Source organism: Triticum dicoccoides, chromosome 1B (genome assembly GCF_002162155.2).
Source record: "Triticum dicoccoides isolate Atlit2015 ecotype Zavitan chromosome 1B, WEW_v2.0, whole genome shotgun sequence".
Lineage (NCBI taxonomy): Eukaryota > Viridiplantae > Streptophyta > Magnoliopsida > Poales > Poaceae > Triticum > Triticum dicoccoides.
This window is the reverse complement of record NC_041381.1, coordinates 601,713,007-601,720,459: the sequence shown is the minus strand read 5'-3', so window position 1 is coordinate 601,720,459 and position 7,453 is coordinate 601,713,007.

The following is a 7,453-nucleotide window of genomic DNA, read 5'->3' as shown; positions in this document are numbered from 1 at the left end:
ACCACTCGGAAGTGCCATTGGCTCACCAGAATCGCTAAGGGAGATGGACTCCTGCCCCCTCCTCCTGCCGGCCCGCCGCCTCCTCCGCCCCAGCAGCCGGCTGTTCGGCTAGTCGGCGCCATACAAGATGAGTATCCATAGGAGCACGGAGCCTATGTTGTTTTCACCAGTGTGGCCTACGACAGACGCAGCAGACGGCAGCAACAACAAGAAGTACAAGCAGTGGCATCAGATATTCGAGAGTTCATGCATTGGTCTGAAAAGCCCATCAGTTGGTGCAGGGCCGACCACCCGGAGGTGATGCCCTCCCTTGGCTCTTACGCCCTGGTCTTAGATGCCACCTTCGCAACAGAGAGGTGGGCAGCTCGTTTCTCCAGAGTCCTGATAGATAGCAGCAGCAGCATCAACATCCTGTACCGTGACACAATGGAGAAATTGGGAATCAAGCAGAAGCAGCTTCAACCCAGTCAGACTGTATTCCATGGCATAGTCCCTGGCCTTTCCTGCTCACCAATCGGCAAGACCCAGATTGATGTTCTCTTTGGATACGAGAATCACTTCCGTTGAGAGACACTTTGATTTGAAGTGGTGGACCTTGAGAGCCGCTACCATGCGCTACTTGGCCGTCCTGCTCTGGCCAAGTTCATGGCGGTCCCCCACTATGCTTACCTCAAGATGAAGATGCCGACCACCAAGGGAATCCTGACCATAGTCGGAGAGTACAAGAAGTCATCCGCCCGCACTGCAGACAGCAGCCAGCTGGCCGAGTCCCTTGTGATTGCAGCTGAGAAGCAGCTCCTTGACTGGGTTGTGGTGATGGCAGCCAAGAAGCCGGAAATGTCACCCATCCCCAAGGAGTCGGAAGTTGAGGGCTCATTCAAGCTGGTGAAGGAAACAAAGAAGATACCCTTGGACCCGGAGCACTCGGAGAGGCACGCTGTCATTGGTCCAAACCTTGGCAGCAAATAGGAAAGCGAGCTCGTCGATTTCCTCCTTGAGAATCGGGACATCATTGCATGGTCTCCCAAAGACATGTCGGGTGTTCCGACGGATTTCGCCGAGCACAAGTTACATGTCGGACCTGACGCCAAGCCGGTCAAACAGCCCTTGCGCCACCTGTCGGAAAAAAAGAGAAGAGTTGTCGGAGAAGAGATAGCCCGGCTTCTAGCAGTCGGCTTCATCATGGAAGTATTCTTTTCAGAATGGTTGGCCAACCCAGTTCTTGTGCTGAAGAAGAATAAGCAGTGGGGCATGTGTATTGATTATACCAGCCTCAACAAAGCTTGCCCCAAAGATCCCTTTGCCTTGCCAAGAATTCACCAAGTAATAGACTCCACAGCCGGACACGAGCTGCTGAGTTTTTTGGATGCGTACTTAGGGTACCATCAGATTAACCCGGCCGACAGGCTGAAGACTGCCTTCATCACGCCATTCAGAGCCTTCTGCTACCTGACCATGACGTTCGGATTGCGAAATGTCGGCGCCACGTTTCAACATTGCATGCAGAAGTGTCTCCTCAAGAAACTCGGCAGAAACTCCCACATTTACGTGGATGATGTGGTGATGAAAACGGAGAAGTGTGGCATGCTGCTGGAAGACCTCAAGGAGACATTTGAGAACCTGCGCCGATTTCAGATCAAGCTCAACTCGGAGAAATGCGTCTTTGGAGTACCAGCTGGCCAGCTTCTCGGCTTCCTGGTCTCAGAGCGCGGCATAGAGTGCAACCCTGTGAAGATCAAGGCCATTGAGAAGATGGAGGTGCCCACCCGACTGCTTGACGTGTCGGGGGTTGGATGCGACATATGCCAAAGGATGGCTTATCATGGTGGGAGCGAATAGAATGACGCCGGTGCCTGGAAGCGGGATGAGGCGACGACATGCACGCCGGCGGAACTTACCCAGATTCAGGGCTCTCCTAGGAGATAACAGCCCTACTGCTGCTCTGCGGGGTCTCCGCATGATCACTCAAGCAAGGTGACTACAATGGTGCTCCTAGAGCTGTTTCGGGAGGCAGGAGAGGGCAAGGCTAGCTCTCTCCTACCGAGCTATCTGGTCTATCTCTATTCAGATCCGAACCCTTTGCATGGGTGCCCCAGGGGGTTTATATAGGCCTACCCCCCGGGGGTAAAATAGTAATACGGCTGGGCGTGGGTCCCAGCCGTCTGTCTCTCAGGCCACCGTCCTTCCTGCCGGCTTCTAGGGCCCGCCAGCTGGCGGGTCCCGCAGACAGGCTCGACGCTGTAGCGGCACTCCTGATGACGCAGGCTTGGTCATTGGGTCGTGGCAACAGTGCCGCCGTCTATCGGGCGATCACTATCGCCATTCCCCATCTTATCTGGTTAATGGCTCGTGGGGCCCTGGGGAGGAGTTGGCCGACTCCAGGGAGGCCGACTCCCACAGGTCCGTCTTCGGGCGCCCAGGCCGCCTTCGGCCCACCCACTGTCAGGCGGCCCCGCCGCCCTTGGGTCGTACAGGCCGGCGTCGTGGGCACAGTGTTCTGCGCACTGTGGCTGAGGTCAGGGAAGGCATGGCAACAGTGCCGCGCCTCATCGGAGATCTTCCAGCGATACGGCCCGCTGTAGCCATGCCGGCCCTTCGTGAGTAGGGAGGGGGGAACGGCCATGCCGTGACCGTACCCCGCGTCGTGCTTCGGAACGGGGGAGGAGTCACGGGCCGACTCTCCATAGTTGGCCTCTCTGGAGGTCGCCAGCTTGAAGTCGGCCTCTCCGAAGTCGCCGTCTGGGACTCGGCATACTTTGTAGTCGCTCCTGGGACTCGGCCTGAGGGGCGCGGCCTGCCCCGATGTCCTGAAATGTCCTGGGGCTCGGGTTAGCCTACCCGTGGCCCATTACTCCGACAGTAGTCCCCGAAGCTGGTGAAGCCCTGCGGTCGCTGCATTGTGGGGCTTCAACAGCTTCAATCTTTAAAAGTGCAGACTCTGGAACTCGGGCCGTCTTCCCTTGGGCCGACTGTCGAAAGTCGGAGTTTTAGTGAAGAGCCGCAGTTCGAAAGTCGCGGCAGGAAACTAGGCGGCGTGCCTGATACACCTCCCCGCTGCCATCAGGGCGGTCCTATCGCGTGGTGCCACGTGGAGAGAACAGTCTGCCTACCCACACGCACGATGGGACGGGCCGTCAGGCGAGGCCCGCCACTACCGTGCCTCAGCATACGAACGGATCCATTGCGGCCGTGGACGGTTGGTTTTCCCACGTCGTTACTGCGCGCAGTAACTTCGTGGGGTAAATCGTGGGGCGGCATGGGACATCGTGCGTAGTTAATCCCTCGCCCGCCCCCTCGGCTTCTTAGCCCGCAGGGCTATAAGTAGGCGGGGGGAAGCGGAGCGGCACAGCTCGCGCGCCCTTCTTCCCCGCTCCCCCGCCTCATCTTGCTTTCTCTCCTTCCTTCCTCCGCCATTGAGCAAGAGCACACCATACTGCGGCGATGAGCTCTTCCTCTGCCGCGGCCCCTGCCGTGCGCTCCGGCGTGTGGGACAGCTCGGAGCTAGAGGAAGAACAGATCGAGTTCCTCCGCCGGACATGCCGTCTTCCCAGCGCGGACCTCGTGCGCGCCCGCGCCGCACCGGAGGAGGAAATCCGGCCGGCGCCGGAAGAGGGCGAGCGGGTTGTCTTTCGCTCGCACCTTATGCGCGGCCTGGGGCTGCCAGCGAGCGGCTTCTTCCGCTCGTTCCTGGAGTTCCACAGTCTTCAGCCGCACCAACTCACTCCGAACACGGTGGTGTTGCTTTCCGCCTTCACCACTCTGTGCGAAGGTTTCCTCGGCGTTCTCCCCACCGTCGAGCTGTGGGGAGAATTCTTCTCTTCTAAGCTTGGCACGCACATCGCTGGCGTGCCGGCTCAGTGCGGCGCCTTCATCGCGATGCGGCGCTCGACGGCCGACAACCCCTTTCCTCCCATCGCGCTGATCAAATCGGTGAAGATGTGGCAGCGCTCGTACTTCTACGTGAAGAACCTTGCCTCCGACGGCGACTGGGTCAACCTCCGCCCTACAACGCCGCTCCCATGACCGGGAGGCTCCCCAGCTGGTCTCACCGAGTCAAGTCGCTAACCCTTGCCGGAGCCGCCGCCGTAGCGCGACTCCGAGTCTTGATACAGTCGGAGGGACTCGTCGGGCCGACTTGCTGACCGCCTTCATGGCGCGCCGAGTTCTCCCGCTCCAAGGCCTGCCTCACCTGATCTGTTAGATGAGCGGCCTCCGAGACCCAAGTCGGATGAGTACCAAGGAGATGCCCCGCAAAGAGGTGGCTAATATGGTGAATTACATCACGCACTGCGAGTACGAGGAGGACTGGCAGTTCGGCAAGGAGCCGTACTCGCGCGACAACCCTCCACCAGTGGTAAGTCGCGTCTTCCTACTGTTTTGTCATTTTTCCGCAGCCGACTCCGGCTTCTGACTCTTGTTGGCTTCTTCTGAACTAGAATCCTCTTATGCAGCCTGCCGCCGGTGCCACGAGACAGCCCCGCGAGTATGATCCCGACCGTGCGGAGAGCGACGTCGACGACCCTGACCTGGGGGCGGCGGCGATGGAAGCCGACGCCGAAGGCGGGGGAGAAGGAGCGGAAGGCGACTTCAGGCCTTCGGCCACCTTCGCCGACTGGCCCGACGACGACGCCGAAGGGGAAGTCGCCCCACGCCACCAGCCGAAGGTCGGCTCCTCCGCCGGTCAGGGTGGTTTGAAGAGGCGTCACGCCGGGCCGAGTGCGTCTGGCACCAAGTTGAAGAAGATAAAGGGGGTGGCCACCGCGACCAGACGGGAGGAGGCGGCTGCGAAGGCCAACCGCTTCCGAAGGGAAGTGAGGAGGCCGCCACTAGTCTCTGCGTAAGTCTTTACGCTTTTTTATTTTCCTTTATCGAATCTCGTCCGGGTTTTCCTTTATGCTCCCTCCAATCTTCTCCAGGGACCCTCTCTCCCTTGAGAGAGTCGTCGTCCCCTCCGTCATGGGGTCGGCGGAGACGTTCGCCAATACTCGGCGGGCCGACCCCGTCGCCGACCTCCGGGAGGCGACGGAGCGAAACGCGCGGGAGAAGCGCGAGGAGGAGGAAGCCGAACGTCTGGAGAAGGCGGAGGCCGACAAGGCGGCCGCCTCCGCCCAGAAGAAGCTGGAGGACGCCGAAGCTACCCTCGCAGCGAGACGACGTGCCGAGGAGGACGCGCGTCACCGATCAGCGATGCTCGTCCCCCCACTCTCGTCTGTGCGGCCGCCTCCGGAGTTCACGGGGCAAACCGGAGGGGCCGGCACCGAGAACCCCATCGTGGAGAAGGAGGACGGCGAGGCTTCTATGTTGGACACCCTCGTTCCACCACCACCGCCTCCACCACCGTCTAGGAGGCCGCACGGCAAACAGCCGGTGAGTCAGTCGGAGCCGCCGGTCATGGACGAGGCCGAGGCGCGGCTGCTTCTCCAAGTCGCCTCGCCAGTGCGCTGTCGTCTTGAGAGGGCGACCTCGGCGCCGCATCCTTGGGAGATCGGCGCTGCCAGCTCGGCAACCCTAGACGCCGAGGCCACAAGCGCCGCGCCCACCGGGTGGGTGCACAGAGGCGGCACCGGGCCATTAAATCAACTGCTCCTGGAAGTCCAGGCGAAGCTGCGGGCCGAGGGCGACGCCCTTCAAGCCTGCACCAGAGCGCATCTGGCCGCACGAACGGCCGTCCGAGTAAGTTTCTTTCCCTTTGGATTCTTGTTTTTTCTCTGTGGGGGCGCGCCAGTCAGCCACTAGGTGTAGTCCCCGAGTTCCGGGCCGGCTGCTGAGCAGGCGGTTCGGAACTCGCTCTGGCGAGTTCCAAACACTAACTTTGTCTTCAATGACTTATTGCAGGAGTATCACAACCTCCGCGCCACTGCCTTCAACCGCAATGTTGAGGAGTTGAGCAAGCGGGCTGCCGACTTGTCGGAAAGCCGGAGTGAGTTCTTCTTCTTTGCGGTGGCGCGCTGGCGCACCCGCGGGCTGTAGTCCCCGAGATTCGGGCCGACTGCTGAGCAGTCGGGCCGGATCTTCCCGGCGATATTTTTTTTTTTGCTAACGACTTACTTTGTCTCTTCTTTTGCTCCTTAGAAGCCAACGCCGTTCTTCAGGAGAAGCTGGGCGAGGCCAATACCGCCCGTCGTGCCAAGGAGGAGGAGTGTGGCAAGCTCGCCACGGAACGCGACCTGCTGGTGGCGCAGCTGGCCGAGCAGAAGGAGCTGCACAACAAGGCGCAGGACGAGGCCGAGAAGAGGGAGACCGCACTCCTGGCCGAGTTCGAGAGCGAGCGCTCCTCCTGGACTGATAGGGAGGCGATGCTGACCTCCGGCTTCCACGAGATCGAGGATATCGTTGATGATAAGTTTCTTTCGCTTCTTCGGGCTTCCGACTATGTGTTAGGCCGACTTCTGATTTTTTTGACTTGCTTCTTTTTTGTCTTGGCAGACTTCTTCCCCGGTCATTCGCAGGCAGTTCCTCTGGCCATCGAGGCTGCTCGTGAGGCGCGAAGGGCAAACGGTGAGGAGATCGCCGCTAATTCCCCTCGAACCGTCGAAGAGCAGCTTCTGAGCATTGAAGCCCGTCTTCGTCCGGCTTACCGGCTGTTGCGCCGGCTCCAACGTGCCGGTGCCCAGGCGGTTGCCGCCTTGTGGCCAGGCACGCCAGCTCTGCGCACCTCCAGCCGAACTGCCGACTGGCTGGAGGTCGCTGCCGGCTGTCTTGAGGCTTGGAAGGGCTCCTCGGCCCGGGCCGGAGCACGCCGGGCCTTGGAGTTCGTCAAGGCGTGGTATCCAGGGCTGGACCTGGACCGTCTGGCCACGTTCCGGTCAGAAGCCCAGGCCGAGCTGGAGGCCGTGGAGGGCTCCCTTATCGAGCGTGCAACGGCCATCACTGAGTACACGGACACCAGTGTCTTCGTCCCCGAGCGGGCCGAAGGCGGCGAGGAAGTGCCGCCAGAGTGGTTCGGGATGAACCCGGAGTATGGCGAAGATTCGGCGGAGGTGATCGACTCCAGCACTGAGGAGGGGGACGAGGCGGAGGATGAAGGCGAGGCGGAGGTGCCAGAAGACGGAGCAGGCGGCCAGCCTCAGCTCGACCGCGCCTCCAGCAATGAGCCGCGTCAAGAGAAGGCGACTGCCGCCGGAGGTGATCAAGCCGAGACCGCCTAGCCGACTAACCCAGCGCCTGACACCGCCGTCTCCTCCGATCCTTCGATCCCCGACGCCGCCTCCTAGGCTTCATTTTTCGCCACTGCTTGTCTGTCTTAGTGATCTTTCGAAAAACTTGTTAGATTCGAACAATTCCACCCGCGGGGTGGTTCTTGAACTTCTAATCGAAGATTCGGCCAAGTGCCTATGTAAATATTTATCCGATTTCCGTCTTTCCTTGCTTACTGCTCTTTAGCCTTTTTCCTTTGCCGCCTTCCCCTAGTCACTGCTTGCCAGTCGGACAGCTGCTCTGCGGACTGTCGCTG